Genomic DNA, 14,437 nt, shown 5'->3' on the forward strand with positions numbered 1-14,437 from the left:
CTTTCTTATTCATGTGGAAGTTGAGCAGCAGAGAACAATCTGGGATTGCGAAGGAGAGGAGAAGGCCATGAAATATTCACCCTGACAATAAACATTCCCAGGACAGACACGAACAGGAGAGAATGAAAGAAGATAGCTTTTGTTTTCCATGGAAGAACAAAGAAAAACCATGTTGGAGTTCACTGTAAAATCAGCCGGTAAACAGAAGTTTATCGACTGCAAGACAAGTCCAGCAAAACAACAGCCACTGATGAAATGTTGGATGGTGTAGAAAATGTTTCACCCTGACTGATTTCCAGTAAGAGAACAAAGCTGAAGATGTTCAGGTTGGATGATTTAATACCGTATCTTCCAGCTCTGAAAACTGATTTATGTCCTGTAATATAAATAATCAACAAGTTTTCCAGGCTCATGTAGCTGCAACCACTGTTAGAGGAGTTCAATGTCGGCCCGGCTGTCGACCTCCCTGCCCACTGCAGCCTCTCTGAGTTGACCTTCCAAACTTCATTCCTGGATCCAGCCGTTATCAGGCTGTCCATCAGTTCATCTGGCTTTATGACCTTCAGATGTTCCTAGTGGAGCTGGCATACACAGGGTCACCCTCCTAATATTCCTAGCCAGATTCTGCATCCACCACATCACTCTACAATCCTCGTTGAATTCTCCTAGTCACCCTCCAGAAACTGTTCTTTGGCTCTGATGCCCTCCTGGTTGTTAGCCAGAATCTTTTTCTTGGGTCTGAGCCAGCAGAGATTCACTGTTGGCTCAGACAGTCTTCTGGTTAGCCGTTAGAAACTCTTTGTTGGGACTGGATTCCTCTCACTCTCCAGAGCCTCCCTGTTGATGCTGAAGCCATTCTGATCTTTTTACATAAAGTTTTCTTTGGGTCCGGCCTCCTCAGGATCACCCAGACTGACTGTTGGGTATAGTACCTTACCCATTGTTCTCCAGAAACTATTGGGTCTGGTCTTTCCTGTGTCACCCTTCAGTAACTTCCTACTGGAAGTTCCCATTGGAAGTTTCTGAACGTCCAATGCAGCCTCTTCTGGATCACCTTGCAGAAACTTCCCTTTGCCTTTGGTCTTTCTGTTCTCTTTTCAGAAATCATTTATTGGATCTGGTCTCCTTTGCTCACCCTGCAGTTGCCCTTTGCTCTTTCAATTTCTTGTTATTGGGTTGAGCCTCTTCTGTGTTGCCCTTCAGAAACTTCTCATTGGTGTCAGCCTCTTCTGTAACACCATCTAGAAACTCCCTTCAGCGCTCTCCTGATTTCTTTTGAGAAATTCTTTATTGGATCTGGGCTTCTCTGGATTACACCGCAAGACTTGCCATTGGGTATGGTTTTCTTCCAATTGCTCTTTTTTGGGGTCCAGCCTCCTCTGTGTCACCCTTAAGAAACTTCCCACTGGTACCAGCCTCTGGTGGATCATTTTCAGAAACTTCCCTATACCTTTGGCGCCCTCCTGGTGTCTTTTCAGAAATTCTTCACTGAGTTCTGCCTCCTGTGGGTCACCCACTGAAGATGCTGTTGGGTATGGTCCACTTCTGATTGCACCCCAGAAACTCTTCATTGGACCGGCCACTTCTGGGTCGCCATTGAAAGACTTGCTGCTGTCTCCCATCAAGAAGCAGTTGGAGAAATCATGGTACCAAGAGAAAATACACAGAAGGATACTGTGCAAACTCCATACAGAAGGTCCTTCCTTGCCTATAAGGCAAAGAGAAACATCAGTCTCAGATTAAATTTAAACTAAACATCAGAGTTCTGCTTCAGTGCATTGAGGAAACATGATTGACAGATCCTATCCAAAGTTAAAATTGGAAGAAGAAAAGAAATGCAGCTTCTGGACATTCATTGTAAGAAAGCCTTGCTCTGAAATGCTTCTCCTTTTGATCAGAGAATGATTATACAACAGACTGGTAGTGAAGATAAAGGCAAACAGAGAAGACTAACAGTGATCTCTGAGGATCTTGTTTTCAGAGACTGATTCAGTAATATGATGATGAGCCTTAGGCTGCCGCTGCAAGTTTGCATTTAAACCACTGATATTGTTAAACTACAGTCACCTGAGGACTGGCAGCTTCAGGCTTCTTGCTCCTCCGCTAGTATAAATGTAATGAAATTCACTCAGCATTTTGTATATAATGATGAAAAACTGCACATCAGAGTTGACTAGTCTGCAGTGTTACTATTTCTAAAAGGTGCTGTGTTCCTTGCAGCATATTTGCACAGAGACCCACTGAGGCTCCTCTCCACTGCTGCAGCTAATTAATCAAAGAAAACAATGAAGACAGTGTGAAACATGGCTGTCACACGGCTCTCCAGCACAAATACCAAACACAAAAAGAGTCTTCAGCCGCCTGTCACCTCTTCTCTCTCTATCACAGCCAAACGCTCGTCAGGGGCCATTTACTTCTTTATCTAACAGAAATAAAGCCCCAGTCTGCATCTCATTCCTGTGCTGGCAGCATGTGAAGGTCTCAGGGGCTTCCCAAGAGAAACCAAAGGCATGATGGTCTCGGTGTTTGTCTCAGAATGATGGCCGGCTTGCTGCTTATCGGAGCTCTGTTAAATGACAGTCTCAGCCTGAATGAGGTCGTTATCACTGAAAGGCAGAGCTGAGAGCCACAGTCTGACAAAGCCCAGCATCTCCAGCTTCGATTTGCTGATGGAGGAGAGTAAAAGAGGAAGTTATTCATTATATTAATGAGTTCAAAGAACTGTATTCTTGCTGCTTTGGCCATCTCTTCTGATTCTAGCAACAGCTTCCATGAAAAACCACAAATATCTTCAACCAAAGTCACTAGATTGAGCTGTTGATCAGCACAAACATTGTTTCTTGGAAAGATGTGTAGCAAAAATATCACGAATGTAGGCGCAGCTCAGATCATTTTTATTTATCTAAACAAATGTACATCTTAAAGCAGGATCAGCCAAAAAAATGCCTAAGAAGAGGCAAAGAAACACATTTTCAACAGTAATGTCATCCTAGAAGTCCGTAACCCAAAACCTGGAGCACACACACCTCCAAATTGTAGCTACTCTCACAGCAATTTGCTCCACAAAGCCTGGATAAAATCTAAAGAGTGCACTCCTCCAAAGTGTACCTAGGTCTTGAGAAACAAACTTTTGTGAGAGAGACAAGTGATTTGCGATTCCAGTCCACGAGGGTTGGTACCCTGCAACTTTTAGATATTTCTCTGCTTTAGTACACCTGAGTCAAATAATCAGGTGATTAGCATGACTGTGGAGAGCTTGACTGCATACTGGGGTGATTCAGCTATTTGACAGCCAAGGGACATCTTAAAGTTTGAGGATGCTGGTCTTTGAGAGGTGGAGTTTCAGAGTCCTGAATTAGAAAGGAAAACCTTGGCACTGGATTCATTTAAGATGGCACACTTGTTGTTTTTGAGCTTTGCACAGAAAACACCTTCACCCGTTTCTTCCCCTGCTGCCTAATGTAACAGAGAGAAAAGTGTGTATGTATGTATATGTGAATTTTACCCAAAATAATAATAATAATAACATGTATTTATAATGAAATTTTTAACCCATTTGTTTAGAGCCACCTAGTGGTGTGATGAGTGACCAGGATCTTGAGGAACTGCTGGTGGAGAGACGCAGCTCCTCACTATTGTTTTTACTTAGGGTCATATTTTTCTAGTTCAACAATTAACGAAATACTGTAAGATCATTTAACATTTAGAAATATAATTTATAAAGTTTTCTTGTGGTTGGGCTGGAAAAATATGACTCTATGAGTGGGAGCTGCTCCAGTTGGTGTTTGTGGCTGACCGCTCGGTCATGACGCTAACTGTGTCTTTAGTTTTCCAGCTGTTGGGTCACTGGCGTGCAGTCAGTCACATTGTGAGAGTTTCATTTTGTATCGCACTAGGTGACAAACAACCAAACAAGGAAGGCTACGCTGGTGCCGTGACAAACGAGAAGGGTTACAGTAAGCTGATTAAAATACTGATGTAATCTTCTTGTTCCAGCAAGACGGAAACTTTTTGAAAATTCAGAGAAACAAATGAGAAGTGATACCAGCAGTTCAGTTTTTCCAGCATGTCAGGTTCTGATACAAGGATTTCCACAATGTGGTCGTATGAGATTTTCAGAATGATTTTGTGCTTTTCACCACTGAGGTTTACAGATACAGATTTGGCCTATGAACATTGAAGCACCTCAGGGGAGTGTGCTTGTCACCTTTCCTTTGTCCTCCATACACCTCAGACTTCCAGTCAGAGACCTAGTGGACTTTACACCTTTCCTTCCAACACCCATTATCATTTACAACAACTTTTAGAAGCAACATCCAAAATATTTTTGTTATTGAGTAGAGTTCATTTCATACATGGTCTGCAGGAGAACATCTAACCATTGTAAGAGTAATTGTACTTGGTGATTAAAAGAAGAAATATAGTGTAGTTTCAGCCTTCACTCTGATGGAAAACTTTTTAGAGCCGATCTGTCTTCTGTCAGAAATGTTTTATGCGTCACGAAGAGCAGAATCGACAAACGACGACCACAAATGAAGTACGTTTCAAACCTTTGCCTTGTTTGCACTTACTTCATCTGTGATATATGAGCTTTGGAAACTTGGTAATGACCTCAGTGTGTCTGGGTTATTGTTTGTGTTTTTAACACATTGGTGTCATAACCACAGCATTGTGTTTTATGAACACAGAAAAACCTGCTTTCAGTTCCGTTGTCTATTTGTTTCTTTGTAGGATTAAATTTAGAGCTTTTTATTGTGTTGTCCTTCGACGAGATACTCAAATTACCCTCCAAACATAAATATTTCAGGTTTGCAACAATTCTTCAACAAGATACACAAAGATTAACAAGATGAGAGGTAAACTGGAAAACTGAACTGTATAGGATTCAAAAACAGGCAACCGGACTGGATTTGGAGGATAAGGAAAGATGAAACAGATGGAATGTTTTAATCTGACATTAAAACAAGGAGGAAGATAAAGTCTAACACTAGCATTTGAATATTTAACATGGACATATAAGGCGAGGTCAAATCTACAGGAAACAATAAAATTAATCCATTTCAAATAAAACATGTTGAGACAGAAACCAACCAGAGACCAAACAGGAACTTTACACCCAGCAACAGCGAACACCAAGGCTGACCTGGCTAAACCACGAGATATTTGCAGACCATGACATCACAAACTAAAATTTATTTATTTAGAAAACTGCCGCCAACCAACGCTTCCCATATATATATCAGCTGTATATCACCGCAAACACCTCATGCCAACTGTCAGGCACGGTGGTGGAGGACTGATGGTCTGAGGTTATTCTCAGCTGCCATTGAGCCGACCAAAAAATCCCCTGAATACCAGAGCGTGGTGGAGTCAAAAGGCCGTCTACCTGAGCGCTGAACCTAGGCCCAAACAGAACATCAGTCAACAGAATCCCGAATACAGCAGCATAACCACAACAGAATGGATTAGAAAGGAAAGGATCGAGGTGTTCCAACGGTCCAAAAGGTCGGCCCGCCTTTCGCTTTATTAATTTAATATTCCAGGACTTACAAGACGATCACCAGAAAATTACTACATGTTGAATAACATGAACTGTTTAGCACCACATACATTAAAGATCTGCTGCTGTTGTTTCAACCTTCAGACCTCTCAGGTCTTCTGGTTCTGGTTCTGCTCTTCATCCCCAGAACCAGAACCAAACATGGAGAAGCAACATTTGGCTTCTATGCACCACAAATCTGGAACAAACTTCCAGAAAACTGCAAAACAGCTGAAACACTGAGTTCCTCTGAATCTAGAGCAGGGGTGTCAAACTCAGTTTTGTTTTGGCCCCAATCAAGATCATGAATGCTCTTAAAGGGCCGGTTGTGCATCATGTATTGATGAAACCTGTTCACAAACTGTTAACATATCAACGAATTCTTAAAATTGAATAATATTACTGAACATCTTCTCAGTCCCTCCAGGATTTCAATACTTTTTGTGATTTTTTTGCAATAAAAATCAAAGTGTTTGTGGTACTAGTTTGGAAATATTTGTAATATTTACGCTTATTTATGACGATAAATGCGACTTTTTATTACTCGCTGTATAAATCATGGACTATAATCTGACATCAGTTAAGGCTGAAGCAGCTGTTTACTACAAGAAAGAAAGTTTTGGACAATTTTTGAGAAAAATCTGCAATAAACTCCCAATTATTAGCACAAAAAGGTGTGGGGATTTGTTGATTTTGCATTAATTTCCACAATAATTCTGATTGACATAATTTGGCAGTAAACATATAAAAACTGCATTGATTTGATTGATAACATAATATTTAAACACTCTTAGTGTTTAGTCAAGAATCTAGAGGGCCACATAAAGAGCTATGGCGGGCCGGATTTGGCCCACGGGCCTTGAGTTTGACATGTGATCTAGACTAAAAACCCACCTGGTTATAGTTTCTTTTGATTAATAAATGAAACATTAATCAACAGTCTGATGTGTAATGATGGCAAAATGTAACATTTCAATTGTTGACTGTGTGTTTTATGACTTTGTATTTTTGTTTTTATAATGTGCTGTACAAATAAAGTTTGAATTTGAATTAGCGGCCTTGCTCCAGATCCAGGAGGTTTTCCGGTGAGCTGTTAGCTCACCACATGTCACCATCTCATCTGTTTAATTACTTCTCAGCCTGATAGCCAGTTAATTTTCGGCTTCCCCCCCCAACTCTGAGTAATGTGAGCTGATGGGGTGTACACACCTCTGCACCCTGCAGACCATCCCGACTCGCTCCACCTGCTCCGAGTCTTCACCGCCATTTTTTATTAACCAAGCAGCAGCGTGGTGTTATTGATTTTGGCAGGAAAATACAGAAGAAGAAGAAGAAGAGCTGAGTTGTTCATCTCAGAGAGGAGCTGTCACATCCCACTAATGAAACACTGGATCTGTTTGTTTTCCCTCCACACGCCTCACATGTCACATCCGGCCAAACACAGGCTCCATATTAATGGAGCTAATTAACTCTGCTTCTGTCAGCTATCGGCTGCTAACCGAGGTGACAGCGAGGAGCTGAAGGCTGCTAATAACTCAGGAGGAAAACAATGGCTGACAGCGAGGAGGAGAACGAGAGCTGTCCCATCAAATCCACTTATCTCTCCAAAGGAGGGGAGAGAAACAGCCAATCTGCTCTTTAACGGCGCCTTATTGGCAGCAGCAAGTGGGCCTTTATTCACCACCGCTCAGAGAGGCTCTAATGATGAGGAGCGGCCCTGCGAGGCAGAGGAAGATAAGTCCCCAGAGACCCTGGGAGCCCAGCACCCTGATTCAGGACACATTTATCTGAGCGCTGTCGCTCTGTGGAGTCAGGAGGCCCAGCTGCTGAATCAGGGGCCCGTAATTATCAATCATGGAGGAGATAGAGAGCCGCACGGGAGCCGTTTTCATAAAGAGGTGCTTAGGGCCACGGAGAGGTGGGTGGGATTAAATCAGAACGATATGAATGCTGAGAGATCCACCCTTCACATCTGCTGATGGTTTCTGTTTTTTCTGTTTCTCACCTCGACGTGATTCGCTCAGAGACGACAAACAGCCGAGACTGAACAAGAGAATCTGAACGAGATTAAAGGGGCAGTGTGATGCGTTTTCCAGGCACATTGTGCCATTTTATAGCTCAGCCAAGTAACGATGTCACCTTCACTTATTATGAAAATATTAAAGGTACAGCTCTGGAAAAAAATTAAGCTACCACTGCACTGAACCCCATTGAAAACCTCCTGGTTTTTCCACCAAATATTGATTTCTGAACTCTTCCTGAGTTAAAACATTGATATTGTTGTTTCTAAATGAATATGAACTTGTTTTCTTTGCATTATTTTAGGTCTGAAAGCTCTGCATCTTTTTCCTTATTTTGACCATTTCTCATTTTCTGCAAATAAATACAAAATTTTTGCTTGGAATTTCAGAGACATGTTGTCAGTAGTTCATAGAATAAAAGAAAAATGTTCATTGTACTCAAACATATATCTATAAAAAGTAAAATCAGAGAAACTGATCATTTTACGTGGTCTCCTAATTTTTTCTAGAGCTTTATATATCACATATGACTTAAAATAAATTTGACGTAATTTAATGTCTTGAAATTGGGCCTCTGTCGCTTTAAAAACTCCTGCTCTGGAAACTGAAAATCCGCTTTAACAACATTTTTACGATACGTAGCTTGTATATTGAGCTCAGCAGATGACCAGTTCCACCAGGTATTTGCTAATTACTGCTGACTAGTCTGAAGGAGCTGCTCTGTGAGGTGGCATCGTGGAAACTGCAGCTCTGAGGAGGAGCTGCACCTTGAAGGCGGGGCTAGGTCCACCCAGGCGTTTTGCACAGCTGAATGGTTGCCATGGAGATTAAAGGATATCACAGACATGCATTAAAGAATCAAGCAACACTCCAGATATGTTTCTGATGAGGGAATAACATTATGAAATGATGTAAAGCTCAAAAATGTAAATTTTATATGCCACTGCCCCTTTAAGACTTTAAAGGGTTGAAGTTCTTTAACCCTGAATCAAATGGCTTCATTGCAAAAATACAAAATCTTACCAAGTAATGTCTAGTTTTTAATGCAAATATCTTTGTATATTTGAATTATCTCAAAAATAACATGGCACTGGCATTCACATTCACTGGCAGATTTATATTATTTTTATCATAGTGTGACAAACCTCAACCTGCCTGAGACTTTTTAAAAGGTGCCTCGGCATCAGGAAGTCATTAAAACATCCAGCTACAATTAAAAGTTAAAATATGTCTCTGCTCCAACATGAATAAGAAGATTTAAACGTCTTCTGATTCTCACTTGGAGGAAATTTAGAGTTCAGTCGCAGAAATCGCACCGAAGCCAAATCCTTGAACACTGATCTGATCTCAGCACAACAACGATGTAATCTCAGCTCTCAAAATAAGAGCATCAAGTGTGTGTTTAACTGAGAGTAAACAGCTTTCCCGACTCCTGCAGCTGCATCCAGATGTGACGGATGGGAGAGAGGGGAGAGGAGACGGCTGGCAGCCGGCCTGATTAGGACGAGAGCAGCCGAGTGGAAAACTCATTAAACTGGATATAAGCCTCTTAATCAAATCAATAGCCAAAGTAACTCCAAACTGATAAGCCTTATCAAAGCTGAAGTAAAGCTGCCGCCTTCTCGCATTTTAATTATGATGAGGGAGACTTAAGAGTGAAAAACAGACGAGAATCCAAATGTTTGAAGGAGCCAAAGAGGACAACAAATACTGAGAATGACGTGCAGACTGCTTGAAAAGGAGAAATATTAGTTATACTGAAAAGCACAAAAGTATTTTAGTCTAGTTTCTAATGCAAATATCTTTGTACACTTGAAAAAACCACCAAACTAACTTACAAGTAACTTTTTAGCAAGATACAGGAGCTTGCTTTAAGTCAATAATTTCTTTATATTGATGAATAAGTGCTAGTTCCACTGGCAGATTATTTAATATACAACAAGGGACAAATGTTATGTTATAAGTGAAATAACGTGACATTAAAGAATTACTGACTTAAAACAAGTTTCTATACGTTGACAAATGGTTGCTTGTGAGTTAGTTTTGCCTTATGTCAAATGAACTAAGAGTGAAAACTACAGTGTGGTAAAACTTCTCCAAAAAGTTCAAATTCAGAAATACTTTATTAATCCCAAATGGAAATCAAATGTTGTAACTTATTAATTCAAATTCTTCAAATATTTATTCTAGAAAGTGATAGCTGTTGGCAGGAAAGATCTCCTGTAGCAGTCTGTATTACAGTGAACTTGAAGACGCCTCTGACTGAAGACACTTTGTTTTCCCAAGACGGTCTCATGAAGAGGACGGTCAGGACTGTCCAGGACTTTCTTGACTTTATGAAGAATAATTCTTTGCATTATCATCTTCAGAGGTAAATGTGACTGAGTAAATGCAATGGAAGCTACACCAAAAATAGTTGGTAAGATTTTCTGTTTTTGCAGTGCAAACATCTTAATGCACTTAAAATAAGACAAAATCAACTTACAAGCAATTTTTCAGGAATATATAGGAGCTTGTTTTAAGGACAGTTTTGTTTACAGATTCTTCATTTATTTTATGTGTTGCTTCCATATGTTTTGTTTATTTATTTTGGATATTAAAAACGTCTTCCAGTTCTAGTGTTACATATTCATTATAATGTTTAATTTTCTTTCAGAATGTGTTCTGGCATTATTATGCCATTACAGTTATATTTCCTGAAAATAGTCTCAATACAACAATGTTATTGTTTATCGCAATAACTTCTGGGACAATTTATTGTCCAGTAAAATTGGTTATCATCACAGGACTCACTGCACCATCGTCCTCCGACCACTTCCTGTCGTCTTCTTCGTCATTTCCGCCGGTCGTTGATCATGTGGCTGTTGCGAAAAAAGTGGGATTTCTTTTAATTCGATATCCCCGAAAAAAACCACATCATTATTAGAAAAAGGTGTTTTTTATGATCAATTTCTCCCCCAATTTGGTTTCAAGTAAGCAAATTTATTTTCGTAATTACAATTTGCGTAATTATATAGTCAAAGCAAACGCAGCTATTGTTGGCGGATGAGCTGGTGGAGACATGCAGTCATCTCGCTGCCTGTGCAGATGGGTTTTTTTTTTGTATTTGCTTTTTTCTCGTGAGTATCACACACACCCACACACACACACACACAGCCGCAGCATCTGTCAGCTTCACCTCCATCTTTTCCCGCCGTTCAGAAGCAGCTGCAGCAGCTCGGGGATCCGGAAAGCCCTCTGTGCTGTAATTAATTGAGGGGAGATTACACGCTCCTCCAACCATGTAGTCTGTCATCAGAAGCCATTACACATTGATATTAGACGCTTCTCCACGGTGTCAACAGCAATTTGGAGGGCAGCTCAGGCTGAGTGGGTGTGAAAGTTTAGACCTGATGTGCGCCGGGGCCAATTTCCGGACACGCGTGTGTTGGGATTGAGTCTGCAGGTATTTATAGCAGAGAGGGGTCAGCGTGCTCAAAATGCAGCGGCCACAACAGATGGGTCAGAATAATTCACTCCAGACTAGAGATTAGAGTTTATATTCTGAGTGCATTCGGCCTTTTCTGCTCCGTCAGTCTGGCTCATCTACATGCAAACAGTTCGTTCATATTTTCTATTGTGCATATCTTAATATATATGTGAATAATTATAATAACGATTTTTTTTTTCCATATTTCTGTGTTTATTTTTCTAGAATTTACTTGTTTATTTATTCAATTAGTTAATGTGTATATATTTGTTTAAGCTGAAGTGAACAGGAACTCAAAAAGGTCAAAGTTGAGGGCTGAACAGTGATATGGGAAGACAAAAGTGCCACAAAACTAAGTGCAAAATTAGAAAATAAATGTAAGCAAAACTTGATAATAGTATAGTAAATCAAAAAAACAACAATAAATTAAACACAAAAATAAATTGATTAGTCAACTATTTAGTTGGATAAATAACCTACTACCAATCAGATCAGTACATTGTGTCAAAACTAGATAAAAACATAAATAATTTAACAGTTTTGAGAAATAAATATATAAACAAACTCATTATTTAAGTTTTTAAATAAGTAAATAAATAGATTTGCTAAGATTAGTAAGATAATAAATAGATTATCTTACTTATTAGTTAGCTAATCTAGCTAATAAATATCTAGTTGAGTTAGGTAGATAACTGTTAAGTAAATAAACTCATAAACTTTTTAAATAAATAAATAAATACATTAGCTAACTATTTAACAAATAAATAGATTATTTAACTGTTTGATAAATAAATAAGTAAATAAAATAATTATCTAACTTTATAATTAAATAGATCAGCTAACCATTTAAACATATCTTCTCTATACAGAGCACTAAACGTCTGCACATCAAGATTTGTTGAACTAAATGCTTACATGTTTGAAATTATGAGAGCCACTGAAAAAAATAATAATAATTCGAACCTTTTCTCTCAGAATTTGCACTTTTGTTTCTCGGAATTCAAAAGTCGTAATTCTTTTTTTTCCTAGTGTCCTTATTTCTCTTCCATATATGAGCCAATTCTGAATATTAAAGAAAAGAAAGAGCAGCTGTGTGTTGTTTTATTTTTTCAATAAAACCATTAAACAAATATTACTATTTTAGATCCAGATTATCTTACAGTTGCAAACCAAACCAGAGCAGAAACAATAAATCACATGTTTTTGCTGCTTCCCCTCAGAAACGTGTTTGACTCCTGAAATCTTGATATGGATCTGAATAATTAACTCCAGCTGAGTGCAGAGGAACCCCGGCTGCAGGCGGTTTGTTGGCGATGTTTATCTGATTGTAACGCTTTACTTTTCGCACGCGCCGGAGAGAGAGAGAGAGAGAGAGACTGCAGAACAAAAGCAACAAAGTGACAGGGAGAGGCAGCAGCAGGGAAGACGAACAGATTGGAGGAGATTAATCTCCCAATAAGGCAGAAACAAAGAGGACTTCTTCTGTTCTGACGTATTTACTCCTAATGAGGTGAGTGACCCTCCCTCTGAAGTGCCGCTGATTAAACACCGAAACCAGCAGAATAATGGGATTAAACCAGACAAACACAAGGAAAAACAAACCAGAGCTTCACTTCATTGTGCTTCACATTTGAATTGGAATTAATAAATTTCACAGTTTGGTTTTAATCTGCATTTAATAATCATTACAGTTTATTAAAGACGCAGAATCCCTGAGCTGTTAGAGACTCAATCTGCAGTAATTATGATCAAACAAAATGGCTGCCTGATGGCTCAGGAAACACCTGAATCATCAGCTGCTTATTAACACAGATGGAAACATGGCTGGTGCTCATCACCATGGCAACAGCCCAACAGGAAGTTACCTCATAGAGAAGATGGACAGATGGGAGGTGGAGGGCTGGATTCACAGCTCCATCCATCCATCTATCCATCCATCCATCCATTTTCCAACTGTTCATCCATCCATCATCCATCTGTTCATCCATTATCCAACTGTTCATCCATCCATCCATTTTCCAACTGTTCATTCATCCATCCATTAGAACATCCATCCATCGGAACATCCATTCATCCATCCATTATCCAACTGTCCATTCATCCAGCCATCCATCTATCAGTCATTGAATTTCTGCTAGATTAAAATGAAGTTTTATAATTATTCATCTTTTCCTGGTTGATTTTATTTGAAAACTTTCAGACTCTCAGACAGACATCCTCACCTGAGCAGGTTGTTAACCCACATAAAAAATAAACGTGTGACTAAATCAGTAAAATGGACAGAAGGTGAAGATCTTATTGATCTGAATATGTACCAGGAGTTTGTTACTGATTGTTTCTTGCCTTTAAATGCAAAATATGAAACCCTGATTTCTTCTGTGTTTATCAGTGACAGCTCCTTCAAATCAGCGCCGGTTCTTCCCGTACTGACGGTAAATAAAACATTAGTGAGTTAAAGCTGCGGCTGTAATTGGTTCAGCAGCGACGGGAGATGGGTTTCCAACCTGACACGCAGCGGAGGTAATTACACCTGAGCGCTGCGCCGCAGACCGGCCGACATGTCGTCACATCTCCAGCGCTGACGGCGGGATGAGAGGCGACGACAGAAACACTGAGCCGCGCTGACAGCGGAGTAAACAAACACCATTCATCTGTCCTCACCGGAGGAACAAGCTGACCTTTTTTAACTCTGAAGACAATTCAGCAGGGAGCGATTTAAACATTTCAAAGTTTAATCGGCTCCAATTTGAAGTGTTTTCTTCTTAACTGACACCTTTGTCTTGTTTCAACCCTCCATCATGATCCCCAGGAGGAACAGATTAAACATTTTAGCAGCAGATCGTCTTTTCAAGAGTCTGACTGCACACTTAAAAGATGGTTTGAAAACACAAAGCAGAGGGATGACCTGCTGACCTCAACCACGCATATGAAAAGCAGCGTATATTTCTTGATATGACGAAATGTCTGTCTGTCTGTCTTCTTTTTTGGGAGCAAGTGAGAAGTCTGCAGGAGTTCACACTATTCATGTCTGTGGACCTGAAGGCTTGACTTCTGAAAAAGGCAAATTTCACAAGACATTTTGGTGTGTGTGACTGACGGTGAAGACGTTACTGCATGATCTCACTTTAGTTTTGTTTCCAAGATTAGGCAGAAAGAGCCACAGAGCGAACATGACGCTATCAGGAGCTGCGATTCCATTACAAATGTGTGCAGAGATATTCCAGCAATGTTAAAAAAAAACAAACAATTTTGACAAACTAAAAAGGAAACGCAATTTAAATCATATGAGAATACATTTGTTCACAATAAGTGATTAAAATCATACCCCGTCATCATCCTCCAACTACTTCCTGTTGCCTTCTTTGTCTTTTCCGCCAGTAGTAACATCCTGATGTGATGCGACAAAAT

The sequence above is a fragment of the Xiphophorus hellerii genome, chromosome 2 (genome assembly GCF_003331165.1).
Source record: "Xiphophorus hellerii strain 12219 chromosome 2, Xiphophorus_hellerii-4.1, whole genome shotgun sequence".
Classification (NCBI taxonomy): Eukaryota; Metazoa; Chordata; class Actinopteri; order Cyprinodontiformes; family Poeciliidae; genus Xiphophorus; species Xiphophorus hellerii.